Source organism: Lygodium microphyllum, chromosome 11 (assembly GCF_053477565.2).
Source record: "Lygodium microphyllum isolate KBCC chromosome 11, Lygodium_microphyllum_v1.1.10, whole genome shotgun sequence".
Lineage (NCBI taxonomy): Eukaryota > Viridiplantae > Streptophyta > Polypodiopsida > Schizaeales > Lygodiaceae > Lygodium > Lygodium microphyllum.
In genome coordinates this window covers 62750710-62766106 of record NC_141145.1, presented here as the reverse complement: position 1 = coordinate 62766106, position 15397 = coordinate 62750710, and the positions used below count along the sequence as shown (strand labels likewise).

Below are 15397 nucleotides of genomic sequence, written 5' to 3'. Positions count from 1 at the left end.
ACTGGAGCTGGTATGGCCACGCTTTCCTTTATACTTGCTCGTGCCGTCACGAGTTCTTCAACTTGCTCTTCTGTATCTGAATCCGACCTAGAGGTCACTTGCCATTTTTCATACTCTTCAATAAGCACTTCATCTACCATGTAACTGGGCATACTGGCCCCTTGTATGTATAATGGAGGCTTCTGGGCCACAATTTCATTTATACTCGCCCATGCCGTCACGAGGTCTTCATATTGATTATCTACATATGGCCCATTGGCCGCTTCTAGTTTGTCTTGACCCAGTGTTTGATCATAATGTGGCTCACCACTCTGGCTTTCAGCTCTCCAATACTTCTCCTCATGGTCTGCTTCTTCTTCAATAGCCATCTGCTCATCCTCAGCATCTGATTCTATGTATGTTGAATGCATACTGCCAAGTTGTAATTGGACAGTTTCCTGAGTTTGTCGATTGTGCGCTGCCAGTGCTTGCTTCATCCTTTCTACCATCTGAGGTAGCATTCTTTGTTGTTCGGGAGTTAATTGGCCATCTGATATCATCTGTTCAGCCATGGCTATGCGGCATTCTGTTGCAGACAAAAAATCTTGGTCATTTAATAGATCTTTTGCACCGCTGTCACTTTCTGATTCACTTTCTGACTCCAAATCTCTATTTGAATTGTGCATAGCAGCACACTGCCCTTCTGACTGACTTTCTGACTCATATTCACTGTCTGAATTGTGCATATCAGCACACTGTATAGGTTAACATGCGGGGGGTGTCTTTGGTGGAACTAAATCATCTAGCATACCCCCCTACACAACGATTTCACCATAACTTTCTTTCATTTCCTTTTTCAATTGATGCTCGACAAGGAGCAAATCAAAAGAGAAATTCTTTTTGTGAGCTTCAGACCACTCGACCATGCTGTCATTGACTACTCGAAGACATGTTTTTGCCAAAAGTTGTGTGTCCCTGACGAGCTTCAATTTGGCTTCAAAATCTTTTTCTTCTTTCTTTGACAGAACATGGCCGTTTTTGAGCGATTGTATTTTCGTTGACCAGAGAAGTCGTTTTTCAGTCTCGTTTTTGGACCAGTGGGTCAAAATCTTCTATTTTTCAGCATAAAAATTTTTAATTTGCTATTTTTCGGCCTCATTTTGGGCCCTATCCACTTTTTTCTGCTCATTTTTCACTTTTCCAGCACCTTTCTTCCTTTTACCCAACATACTTTAACCAGGCTCACTCACACGGGGGTCATTGCTCACCAGTCGAGGAGTTTGCTCTGATACCAAGTGTAACGACACTCCCCTAGAGCTGTCATGGGGCAGGCAACGCCCACCCCATGGAGCCCGCCTCATGAGGGATCACCCTCTAATCGGTAGCCCCACAGCAGTGCGGAAGCGTTTTTCAAGGTAACACAGAACGCGACATGTAACGCGTCACAAAAAGCGGAAGGTAACACGTAATAGGCAAGGTAACACGACACGGAAATGAGGTAGTGCGATATGTATATTATGAAGTGCAACAGAGGCACCAGAATAATTACAAGAAGCCAAAAAAGCTTGAGGGATGAGAAATCACAGATAGAGGGTGGATGCTATCAACGTGCATACCACGACGCCATCATGTGGGTGAGGGAGGAGTACTACCCTCATACACACCTCTCCTTGAAAGAACTCGACGTCCTCGTCGAGGTGTGCAATGTGACACTTGCACCAAGAATGGTGTGATGAGACTCAAAACTTCGGGGGTCTAAACACGTCTCACTATCAAGATAGCTAGTGTCTACCTGCTAGACCTAACCTATGACCACAAACTTGGGGGTCTTTGTCCACTCAATAGCAAGTCGACCAGGGTCTTCCCACTAAGTGCCATGCCCACTGACTCAATTATAGATGTGGAAACATGGTCTTGTTGACTCAAAGATGATCATCCACTGACTCAATTTACAGTTGTGGAATGATCCCAACCTGGCTGATTAGGAAGAGAAGTAATATTGGAAACACTTCAATTCAACCATCTGCTGACTAGATTCACAATCACAGAATGGAGAATAACCAAGTTAAGACAAGTTGTGTTCACTTGAAATAACTGAAGGTCCTGACAGTATGAGTGTGTAGACACTGTCAGTGGACTGAAAAGACGAGGCGCGTAACTCAGCTGGGAGTGTGCCATGCCATGAATGCGAGGGCCCATGAAGAGGTGCCCTTGTTTTGATGGCCCCAATTGGCCAGATCTGTCAATCCAATAAGAATGTGGTTGCGCGAGGTGCGTTGTGATGGCGCACCTCCCCTTGAAAGAATTTGGGCCAAGTAAGCCCAAACTTTCTGATTATGGCCCTAATTGGCCTGATTTGTCAATCCTTGAATCATCTGAAAAAGGAGGCCCCAATTGGCATGATCTGTCAATCCTTGCTTAAAATAGTAGGTGCATTGTGATGACGCACCTCCCCTTGAAAAAATTTGGGCCAGGTAAGCCCAATATTTTTGAGTATGCAGCCGTCTTGCGAAGGTGGCATTTCTGGTGGCGCATAAAGCACCCAATAAAGGGGGGATAGTCGTTCCTTTATACTCGTGGCGACGCGAGTTTCCAGCACTCGTCATGGCACCTACAACACCAAGTAATCGAGAAGCAGTCGTTCTTTTATACTCGTGGCAACGCGAGTTTGCAGCCCTTGGCATGACGCCTCCAGCGCCAAGTGAAAAAGAACTAGCCGTTCCTTTATACTTGTGGCGACGCGAGTTTCCAATCCTTATAATGACCCATAAAGCACCAAATGAAAGGGAACTAGCCATTCTTTTATACTCGTGGCGACGCGAGTGTTGGACTGCTCTCCTGGCAGCTTGTAAATAAGCCATTCTTTTATACTCCTGGCGACGGGAGTTCTTTATCCTTTGAAGATGTACTCTATTCAGGTACCATATGGTAACTGGATAAATGGCCTTTGGTTTAGGCTCCTGGCACAGGGAGCTTGATGTATCTTCAGGGTAAACCTGACAATTGCCCGTTTCTTTATTCTCCTATAGCAAGGAGTCTTCGACAGAATAGGTGCCCCTTTCTTTATTCTCCCGCGGCAAGGAGTCTTCGACAAGACAGGTGCCCGTTTCTTTATTCTCCCGCGGCAAGGATTCTTCGACAGAAAATTTATCCCAATGGTCCGTTTCTTTATCCTCCTGGCACCGGGAGCCTTCAAGATAAAGTCTACAAAAGTTGTATGTTTCTTTATCCTCTTGGAACAGGGAGTCTTCAACATAATGTGAAGCAAGGTTGTCCGTTTCTTTATCCTCTTAGCACAGTGAGTCTTCAACATAATGTGAAGACAGATTGTCCGTTTCTTTATCCTCCTGGCACAAGGAGTCTTCGAAAGAATCAAATTTAAACATAGCCATTCGTTTATCCTCCTGGCTGAAGAAGACTTGACCCATCGTAACATTCTTTCTTGCCATTACTTTATTCTCCTGGCTCAAGGAGTCTTTGAAAAGATTATCAATCTGCATAGCCATTCGTTTACCCTCCTGGTGCAAGGAGCCTTCGAAAAGATGATCAATAAGCATAGCCATTCGTTTATCCTCCCGGTGCAAGGAGTCTTCAATTTGAAGTATGGACATTCGTTTATCATCCTGGCGAAAGGAGCCTTCGAAAAGAATATCAATAAGCATAGCCATTCTTTTACCCTCTCGGCCCAAGGAGCCTTCGAACAGATAATCAATAAGGATAGTCATTCCTTTATCCTCCCGGCACAAGGAGTCTTGAAGTTGAAGTATGGCCCTTCGTTTATCCTCCTGGCACAAGCAGCCTTCCAAAAGATTATCTATAAGCATAGCCATTCATTTATCCTCTTGACACAAGGAGTCTTCAGTATGAGGTGTGGCCATTCGTTTACCCTCCTCGCACAAGGAGCCTTCGAAAAGATTCTCAATAAGCATAGCCATTCCTTTAACCTCCCAACACAAGGAGCCTTCTAAAAGATCATCAATGAGCATAGTCATTCCTTTATCCTCCCAGCGCAAGGAGTCTTCAACAGAAACTGTCGTCGTTCGTTTATCCTCCCAGCACAAGGAGTCTTCAACACAAACTATGGCCGTTCGTTTATCCTCTCGGCAAAAGGAGTCTTCAACATAACCTGTAGCCGTTCTTTTATCCTCCCAACATAAGGAGCCTTCTACATAAACTCTCGCCATTCGTTTGTCCTCCCGGCAAAAGGAGTCTTTCACATAAACGATGGCCGTTTGTTTATCCTCCCGGCAAAAGGAGTCTTCTACATAAACTCTAGCCGTTTGTTTATCCTCTCGACAAAAGGAGTCTTCAAATATCTGCACATTTTGTATGGCCCTATCTTTATCCTCCTGGGTCAAGGAGTCTAGAAATGTGTGCATAATATTATGTATGGCCCTTTCTTTATCCTCCTGGGTCACGAAGTCTTCTGAAGTATCCTTTTGCAAACCTGCCATTCTTTTATCCTCCCGGCTGCAGGAGTCTTCTGAGGAATCCTGATGAACACTGGCCGTTCGTTGATCCTCCCGACACCAGGAGTCTTCAATGCTGTCAATATGTGAAATTGGGGGCTCGATTTCTGCCTTGCCCTCTTTAGACATGACTATGGCCTCCGATAGCTTTATGGGAAGGTCACCAACCCGCGAGTTCGAACCCCACTCCGTATGGCCCCTTGTTCCCTTCAGGGTCTCAGCCCCTTCGAGCATAACCTTTGCCATGTCGTTATTTTGCGAGGTAGTACAGACCACTCTCCCATGCTCAACATTGTCTTTCTGATTTGCTTCTGACTTGACTTGACTTTGTCTGCTATAAAATCTGCATTCTGCTCTGCTTCTTCTTCTTCTTCTTCTTCATCTGCTGCTTCTTCTACTGAACTGGACTCTGAAGAGCCATTGTGATGTGTTCCTGACTCCGCAGAGTCGACTTCATTAGCACAAGACTCCGAAGATCCGTATCTGGGTGTTTTGGACTCCAACGAGTCCCATTCTTCATGATAAGACTCCGAAGAGTCATCATTGTAATCACTGGAACTATAGTCACTTGAGCTCGAACTCGGCTCGCGGCGACCTTGCTTAGCTTCATTCTGACTTATGGTCGTTTGTTTATTCTCCCGGCTCCAGGAGTCTTCACTACGTGATTTGGCCATTCGTTTATGCTCCCGGCTCAAGGAGTCTTCGGATATGTCATTGTGGAATATGGCCATTGGTTTATCCTCCCGGCTCAAGGAGTCTTCAATGCAAGATATGGCCGTCTGTTTATCCTCCCGGCTCCGGGAGTCCTCGATACATGCTCTGGCCATTTGTTTATCCTCCCGGTTCCAGGAGTCTTCATATGGAAAGTGGTCATGAGAGTTCGAACTCGACTCCATGCCATAGGGGGGGGGGGGGGTCAATTGCTTGGGATTGGGCTAAAATTGCCTCATCCACGATATTGCATTGTTCCAGTATCAATCCATCTGATAATAGATGCGACTCTGAGGTCGTCTTTTCTTCAGCACATTCTTCTATCAAGACGTCATGAAACAAATAACTAGGCCCAACGGCCACTGATAAGCACACTGGAGTTGGTATGGCCACGCTTTCCTTTATACTTGCCCGTGCCGTCACGAGTTCTTCAACCAGCTCTTCTGTATCTGAATCCGACCCAGAGGTCGCTTGCCATTTTTCATACTCTTCAATAAGCACTCCATCTACCATGTAACTGGGCATACTGGTCCCTTGTATGTATAATAGAGGCTTCTGAGCCACAGTTTCGTTTATACTCGCCCGTGCCGTCACGAGGTCTTCATATGGATTGTCTACATATGGCCCACTGGCCGCTTCTAGTTCGTCTTGACCCAGCGTTTGATCATAATGTGGCTCGTCACTCTGGCTTTCAGCTCTCCAATACTTCTCCTCTTGGTCTGCTTCTTCTTCAATAGTCGTCTGCTCATCCTCAGCATCTGATTCTGTGTATGTTGAATGCATACTACCAAGTTGTAATTGGACAGTTTTCTGAGTTTGTCGATTGTGCGCTGCCAGTGCTTGCTTCATCCTTTCTACCATCTGAGGTAGTATTCTTCGTTGTTTGGGAGGTAATTGGCCATCTAATATCATCTGTTCAGCCATGGCTATGCAACATTCTGTTGCAGACAAAAAATCTTGGTCATTCAATAGATCTTTTGCACCGTTGTCACTTTCTGATTCACTTTTTGACTCCAAATCTCTATTTGAATTGTGCATAGTAGCACACTGCCCTTCTGACTGACTTTCTGACTCATATTCACTGTCTAAATTGTGCATATCAGCACACTGTATAGGTTAACATGCGGGGGGTATCTTTGGTGGAACTAAATCATTTGGCATACCCCCCTACGCAACAATTTCACCATAACTTTCTTTCATTTCCTTTTCCAATTGACACTCGACAAGGAGCAAATCAGAAGAGAGATTCTTTTTGTGAGCTTAAAACCACTCGACTATGCTGTCATTGACTACTCGAAGATACGTTTTTACCAAAAGTTGTGTGTCCTTAACGAGCTTCAATTTGGCTTCAAAATCTTTTTCTTCTTTCTTTGACAGAACATGGCCGTTTTTGAGCGATTGTATTTTCATTGACCAGAGAAGTCGTTTTTCAGCCTCGTTTTTGGACCAGTGGGTCAAAATCTTGTATTTTTCAGCATAAAAATTTTTAATTTGCTATTTTTCGGCCTCATTTTGGGCCCTGTCCACTTTTTTCTGCTCATTTTTCACTTTTCCAACACCTTTCTTCGTTTTACCCAACATACTTTGACCAGGCTCACTCACACGGGGGTCATTGCGCACTAGTCGAGGAGTTTGCTCTGATACCAAGTGTGACGACACTCCCCTGAAGCCGTCATGGGGCAGGCAACACCCACCCCATGGTGCCCGCCTCATGAGGGATCACCCTCTAATCGGTAGCCCCACAGCAGTGCGGAAGCGTTTTTCAAGGTAACACGGAACGCGACGCGTAACGCGTCATGGAAAGCGGAAGGTAACACGTAACGGGCAAGGTAACACGACACGAAAATGAGGTAACGTGATATGTATATTATATATATATATATATATATATATATATATATAACAATATGTAAATTTATCAATATTTTGTTAATTTTTATCATTATCTTTCAAATGATTCTAGAATTAGTGAATATTCCATTTAGAGACCTTAATATACTATTTGATTAAATCAATAATAATGTAATTTTAATTTTCATAATAATAAACGTAAAATATTCAATCAGTTACACTGAAAAATTAATATTTATTTGATATAGATAAATATTTTAGGAGAAAACATTAAAAAAATTAAAATTTAAAATATATTATTTAGATCATTTGATCATTCATACTACAATTTAAAATTTTAATTCACCATTATTGAACTATTTTTAGCTTATAGTGTTATATTAAACTATTTTAATTATACTATTATACATACAAGAATAAAACACCCCCCGCCCCCTCCCTTAGAGCTAGTATTTTCTATTTTATATGAAGAGGAGTTTATAATAATTTTACAATGAAAGTATACATAATTGATTATCATATGATTTTTTTTTGCAAGCTTTAAAAAAATTATGTTTTTTGTAGATAGCAATGGATTATTGCAATCCACAAATACTATTGCATAGATTGGATATGAGACTTGCACATAGCGAACCAAAGAAGCTCTCTTTACACTCTTTTCTTATAAAAATTGAAAACAGGACTCATAAAACTCAAAATAGACTTACAGAAGAGTAGAGTAAATTTAAGTGGTACAATATTGAATGCAATTTCCCCTTATACATGGAGTGGGCATGTCTTCCATCTTGTATTTATAATATTAAAGTGAATCTTGCTTTGCCCAAAGTGTAAGAGATGGGGAATACGGGAATAAAATAATGGAGGAAAGTACCTGCTACATTGGTGGGTATATAAGATGTAAGGAACTTGACATTTTTTACCATCAGATTATAATTACAAGTCTCCTTCATCTTCTCTCCCTCTCTCCAGCTTTCATGGCTTCCTTCCTTTCTTTTCTATCTTTCTCTCTCTTCTTCTAGTCTTTTTCTCTCCTCGTCACTCTCCTTCTATGTCTTCTCTTCTCTCTTCTACAGTCTTCTCTCTACTCTTTCTCTCTCCCCAGTCCTCTCCTTGACAATTGGTATCAGAGCCATAGGTTCTTGATCCAGTGGGCCAACACTCCATTCAGATATCATTTTTTAGTCACACAGATTTAAGAGCCACAGGTACACAGGTACAAACATGACATGGAACATCAGTGCAATTATCAAGGAATTTTGGACCACAAGGACTGTAGGTTTGGAGCATTAATGGAGTCTTGGACCAAGTTTGGAGGCTGGAAGACCAAATTTAGTAGCTCGGGGGTCATTTTTGGCCAATTTTGAAGGTATTTTCCTTAAAGACAGTGGTAAATGGAGTAGAATAGGGTAAAGTCTTGGTTACTTTTTAGGAACAGTCTTCTCTCTCTTCATTCTTAGGTTCTTGTCAAGCTTCCATGGAGGAAAACCACCCTAGATCTTTTCTCTCCCACCTCCATTGATCAGATGGCTTCTACCAGAGCTTTCTAGGGACCTTCAGTTTTATTCTAAGCAGTCACATGGTCATTTTCACCTTGCTTGGGACTGGCAATAACCGGGGGAGGAGCACCTGCCCTAGACCACATCATCTGAGAAAACTGAGCCTGCAACCTTGATCGCCTCTCATCTTTACGTTGTGCTACATCAACATACAATGGTTTACTTCCAACTTGCAGATTGTCTAACATGATGTCTTCGCAGCAGCAAGTCATTCTATCATATTTATTACCAATTCTATAGCTTGGGCTGTGTAACTTCTGTCTTGAATATGTTTCTCATAGCTCAGTTGCAATCAATAGATGCCCTTTCCTGCTAGTCTCTGCTCCTTGCAGTTTCATCTTATAATCACTCTTCTGAACATTGAATCCAAGAGGCTTTGTAGTCTCCTCCATCTTTGTTATGAACTTAGGAGCTGGATGTTTTGAAGTGAATCGAGTTTCTTGCTTGGGCTCTGGTTTCTTCTCAAACATTCCTTATAGATTGAGGCCTCGATTTAGTGAAACAAGTTCGAAGGCATTCAACAATGTTTAATATATTTTTATCATTGAAAGGCAAGTAACCAACCATCAACAAAAAAATTATAACCCACATGACCATGAATTAGCATTTGCACCATCATAACCTCAATCTATAATAACCTTAGGGGCAACATAATTTGGAATGCCACAAGTCCTATGTAGAAGGCCATCTTCCCTAAATTGTTGTGGAAAGGCACTTAGATTGAAATCAGAAATTTTCAAGTTCCCATTGGAATCCAAAAGAAGATTCTCAGGCTTGAGATCTCTGCGATAAACTCCCTTGCTATGACAATAGCCCACTGCATTGATGAGTTGTTGGAAGTATTTTCTGGCTTCATATTCTTTGAGCTTTCCATGTTGGTTATTTTTTTTAAAAAAAAATCTCTCCGCTAGTAATGTACTCCATCGCAAAATATATATTTGTCTTGTTGGCCATCACTTCGAAAAGCTGGACAACATTTGAATGCTTCACCAACTTCATGGTTGAAATCTCTCGCTAAAGATGAGGTCAATTGAAGAAGGCATGAGTGCTGGAGACTGTTTTGCTAGATAAAGGGGAGAGCACCCAATTCTGTTATTTGAGTTGGCTGATGATGATGGTGAAGGGGAATCCCGCAATGGGGATCATCATCATCAACAAAAGAAGAAGATCACTGTTGAGGGAGCATGAGAAATAAGTCTTGCTGAATGATTGAGACTGCTCAAGTTTGGGCCCCAAACCTTCAGCCTCCTGGTGCTTTTTGTAGCACAAATCCTATTCCCGGCCTTGGTTAATTGATGTCATTGTCAAACGGGCAGAGCATGTAAAATATTATGGTGTTATTCTTATTCATGAGGGTTTGATTGTTTCATTTCGGAGGTGTAACAACTTATTGCAGAACTAAATGAAATCTTAGCACATGGTAATGTTGATGAAGATGGTGTTTGGAAAGACAAGCTTCAACCTCAATCATGTACTCTTTCGACTTTACTGGCAACCTATGGAAACAATCAAGAAGTATAATGCTATCTCAAAGAAGGCATCATCCAGCACTCCATGCCTGAATACCCAAAAAGGCTTGATGAAGAAATCGAATTTTTTTCCCATGAGAGAGTGTTTGCAAATATGAAGAAGTCTATCATGCAAGATTGTCTAGACAAGAAGCTTACTCAAGCACAACTTGCATAGCAAATTAATGAGAAGCCTGAGGTGATTCAAGAGTGTGAAATCTACTCAAGTGTCTACAAATCTGAAGAAGTCTATCATGCAAACTTGTCTAGCTGACAGCCAGTAACTCATGTGTGGTAACAAAGGAGACCAATGCTATATCCTCACTAAAGTACTGTGCTGCAAAGAGGGCAGCCCCACTACAAGCCTCAGGTGATATTGAGTATCTGTTGTAATTGCCATAAATTGAGGGATTTGGTAGCGAGGATAGGAAGCATAGGTTATAAGTATCCTTTGCCAAAGCTAATGCCACTATTAAGGTTGTTAATAAAGAGATGGAGAGGCCAAGACGAGCTTGAAGGAGTGTAGTAATCTATTGAAGCCAAAGTTTAGAAGGAAAACCCGCTCTTGACTTGCCTACAACACACCCCCTAGGCTTCTTCATCCTATGCTAATTGTTGTGGTAGATCTGTGCTCTGTTATGCATCTTCCCAGCTCCAAAGTGACAATGTGCTTGTCATCTTGTTCAAATTTTGGACTACTTGATGGTGTTATTGTATGCACTCTACTACTCGACTTGATACTTTGAAGGCTGAACCATTAGAAGAAGAAATTTTCCCATGCTTAAATAGAGCTTGCACGGTTTAATGAAGCAACTCTTTATGAGAATCTCCTCCAGGAATTTATTGCTTATTTGTCCTATGAGCATCTTGCTGAATCTCCTGTGGGGTATTTGCTAAAACTAGAATAGAAGGAAGTTGTTGCCAATGCAAACAATGCAACAATTCTGATGAATAATCCATGATTCGGAAGAGCCTTTGATGCTTGGAAGGAATTATGGGGTGCATTTATGGAAGATCTCCCTTCTATGCCCATCTATGCAAGTTGTGAGCTATTGAGAGCTCAATCCTCCCATCCCAATTGAAGAATTTTCTTCTTCAAGCTCAAAGCTTCCTCTCTTGGGGCTGAGCATTGCAACCATGGAGCTTATTGGAGTATAATGGATCATCTTGGAGCACTCAACAAAGTGAATCATTGTTTGATTTCAATTTCATCAAGCATCATAAGACGTGAGAATACATATATAGTCAATGGCAGTGAATATGATGCTTGGAATGTATGGGAGATGCCTATGCATGGGGAAATTATGCTAAGAGATGTTTATGACATGGTCAATTCTAGAATAAGGTTGAAAACAATGAATTTGGATGGTTGGAAAATGCATTATGCCATGTGGGATGACCTTTCAATCATGCATTGACAAGTTGATCCCTTGCAAACCTTTTCTTGACCCCCATAGGGTGCTGTAAGCAAATTGCTAGCATTTACAGAAGTATATCTATTCCCAGGAACTGAGATGTGAGTCTTGTAGAGTACTCACAGGTCCTACTAAGGGCCTTGATTAGTTTTGGAGCTCTAGTTGGACCCTACAAGATACTTACAGGTCAAAATAGGCCTCCTACAGGTGTAGACAGGGTGCTGGACTGCATAGTACAGCAATACTTTTCCTATTACAGAATTTTCTGTATAAAATCTGGGAGCACATTCTTATGCTCAGTTCAAAGAGGGAATACTTAGCTTCAACTTGAACAAAAATTTAGGTCAATTGGAGATTCCTAGATCAAGTTACGGGTACAATAGTGACAGGTGGTCTAACGGGACTGCACCTAACCATGGCAGGGAATAGGGGAAAAAAAAGGCCAATGAAGATGTTTAGCAACAAATCAAGGATGCATGAGAACAAAGGAACCCTGAGACAGATTATGAGGAGTATCCTCGTGATATTGGAAGCCTTAGTGCTCTTAATGACACTCTATGCAGGCATGAGGCAAGGCATAATCAAAGATAAGAGGTTATACTTGCAGGCATAGCGGCAAACACAGAAAATCATGCTGAGTTGATGAAGGAAATGCATCAAATGAGAACCACCATGGACACACTTAATGCCAATTTCTCTAAGTGGTTGGAGATTCAATTGAAGGGAGGAAAAGAGCAAGAAGTTTGATCACATGTACATGCTGAAAGAACCACCTTCCCATCAGTTATTCCAAATTCTCATGCGCATTATGCATCCGATGCTTATGCTTATGCTTATGGCCAACATGTATATGCTGATGGTACACATTATGATCTGCATGCATTTTTTGAAGATGGATAGCAACAACATGCAAATGAACATGAGTAATATGCAAGTACATCTAGATAGCATGTTAATGCTTATAGATATGATGTATCATGTCATAATGCAGAGTATCATTCCATTGAACCTTGGAAACATAATGGCTATTATGGGCAACATGCTTATGCTTATGATCATCCATCTTTTCAGCAACATAGTCATGATTATACATGTGAACCTTCCTTAATTCAAGAGCCCAATTCTTATGGACGCGACGATAATGGTCATGCTTATCAGTACTCTTCTAGCTTTGATCAGCAACACATTCACAACTACCATGGTATCCTATATCCCAATCAGTTCATACCTCATGATCACCCAAATGTAATGATGAGTTCTTTTCAAGGTACTCATGATGAAGAAGAGAGCAATGAGCAAACTGAACAACAAGAATTGGATAATGAGCAACATGATCAACAAGAAGATGAGCAAGAAGACCAAGAAGATGTACAAGAAGGAAATAGTGAAGAGCAAGATGTACAAGTTGATGACATATTATTGATGAATTACATGAGGCACTCACAGATGTAGATGGTTATGCTGAAGGTTTTAGACTCTTGGAGAAACCTCATGATGATATTCTTGAGCATCAATTTACACTTAATCAATGTTTACAACAACCATTGAACACATTTGATAATGAGTACATTGATCATGGTTATGATGATTGGTATATGTCCGATGATGATGTAATATATGATTTGGGCATACATGAATATGAAGATGGCATCGTGCTTCCCTATGATCCCAAAGATTATGGATGTGATTATGGACTTGATTATGGGGATACTTCCTTGTATCCATTTGATCTGGGTGGATTGGAGTATGTGGTTGATGGCCATTCTCTTCTCTTGGACAATCATTATGATGGAATACCTTTTGATCTAGGAGGTTAATGGATTGCTTGGGATCTCATTTAGACCAGCATCTATCTTGGGGGAAATTTTTCCTTTTTGATAGGCTCTTTTGGCTGAAGATTGGTTATCTATGGCTATATTTTAGTGCAAGGAAGATTGCAGACAACTCTCTATTTTAAACTAGATTTGATTTTGAATTATGGACAATATTTAATGCCATACATGGGCTCCAAGTACTTGAAGTAAGCTCCATCTCTATGTGACAAACACCCTGATCAGAGTTACCTATCAAAAGCTATTGTAGGTTTACTACAGTAGGGTCCTGTAGTAGACACCATGATGTCCATTGTCTGTAACACTCGATTCCTCACTGAATATGGGTCAAAATTGTATTTTTCTTATTCCCCAATCATGGCCATACATCATATTGTATCCATGATCCAACATACATACATAACCCCCACATGATTTATTGAATAACCCCTTGATTTTATGCAGCAGAGTAGTACTCTGGACTGCCCTACCCTGCCCTATTTTGTAATAAGTGCCCATTTTGTTTTGAGGGAAAAAACATTTGGGTGGGGATGGAATGTAAGAGATGGGAAATACGGGAATAAAATAATGGAGGAAAATACATGCTACACTAGCGGGTATATAAGATGTAAGAGACTTGACATTTTTTACCATCAGATTATAATAACAAGTCTCCTTCATCTTCTCTCCCTCTCTCCAGCTTTCATGGCTTCCTTCCTTCCTTCATTTTTTGCCTTTCTCTCTCCTCGTCACTATCCTTCTCTCTCTTCTACTTCTCTTCTTCTCTCTCTTCTATAGTCTTCTCTCTCCCTAGTGCTATCCTTGACACAAATATATATAAGCCCTTTACAATTACTCTTTTTGCAAAAGAGTTTGAGTTACTGAATCGATGGTTACAATCAATTATATAACTCACAAGTGCTGAGAGCCATGAAACAATTCTAAAATATCTTTAGTACATTTTCTAAAAATCTCAAGTATTAATAAAGATTTACAAAGATGATGTATACACGCCTTAGAATAAACGGTGATGCATTTATTTAAATAATTTAATGAAGAAGTCTTTGAAATAAATTGTATTTATAGTGTATATCCAATTCATCTTCATCTACACATCAAGTATAAAAATGTTAGAAAATCATGTTAGAAAAATAATTAACCAAATAAATGCAACTAGCCATAATAAATCAACTAATCATTGAAATTTTATTAAATAATCAAATCACGTAGACTCTAATACTTGAGATATGAATATTATGGCATCACCCATGTACGGCTTTACCCATATTCACACCTACAACTCTCATGCTTAGAAAGGATAGGCGTTCCCATCAACTTTTCACCCAAGATGAAAAATAATCCTCTCTTAGGAACACGACCCACATTAATGGAGAACCATTGAAGGTGTTCATCCCCTTGTGTAAGTGCCTCCTAGCCACAACTTCAAGAGATTATATGTATTGAAGTGACCAGAAAACATATAGAAAACCAATAAGAGGAAACACTTATTGTCAATGGATAATCTGAATTTTGTTGAAGAATTACCGAATAATATAGAATGGGATATACTAAAAAAACTTGAGGAGTCGTGGTGAATAGAATTACTAGATAATATAAAATGGGATAAACTAAAAAAACTTGGAAAGTCTTGGTGAACATAAGTTCAAATCAAAGATAAAACTTGGAATCTTCATGTAGATACTTTACAATAACATATATGGGACACTTGATACATTGGTGATTTTTATTTGTCCAATTGGCAAATCATTGGAAGCTTGTGGACCGCATCATATTTAGAACTGTTTCTGTTGAGACCTCCAAAAATTATTATTACTATCATAATAGCATAATACAATTTCTAAAGTGAATGCATTTTGAAGATTTTAAAAGCAACTTTCTTCCCCTTTACAATACCATGAAACTTGAATTCAGCAAGATGGTGTCAATGATTATAGAATTTTGAAATTTATCTTTTGCTAATGATCAATTCTCATTGACCACAACCAATAGGAATCAAGCTATCTATTACATTTACTACCATTTTATATTTGCAAAATTAAATATTTTGTAATGCAAAGTCGTATTGATCACATTTTC

General features: G+C 40.4%; 1 pseudogene; it reads right to left on the bottom strand.

The window, feature by feature from the left end:
- Nucleotides 1-9028: 9028 nt before the first annotated feature.
- LOC148028886 (CBL-interacting serine/threonine-protein kinase 23 pseudogene) lies at nt 9029-9565 on the bottom strand (annotated as a pseudogene).
- Between the last annotated feature and the right edge of the window lie 5832 nt (nt 9566-15397).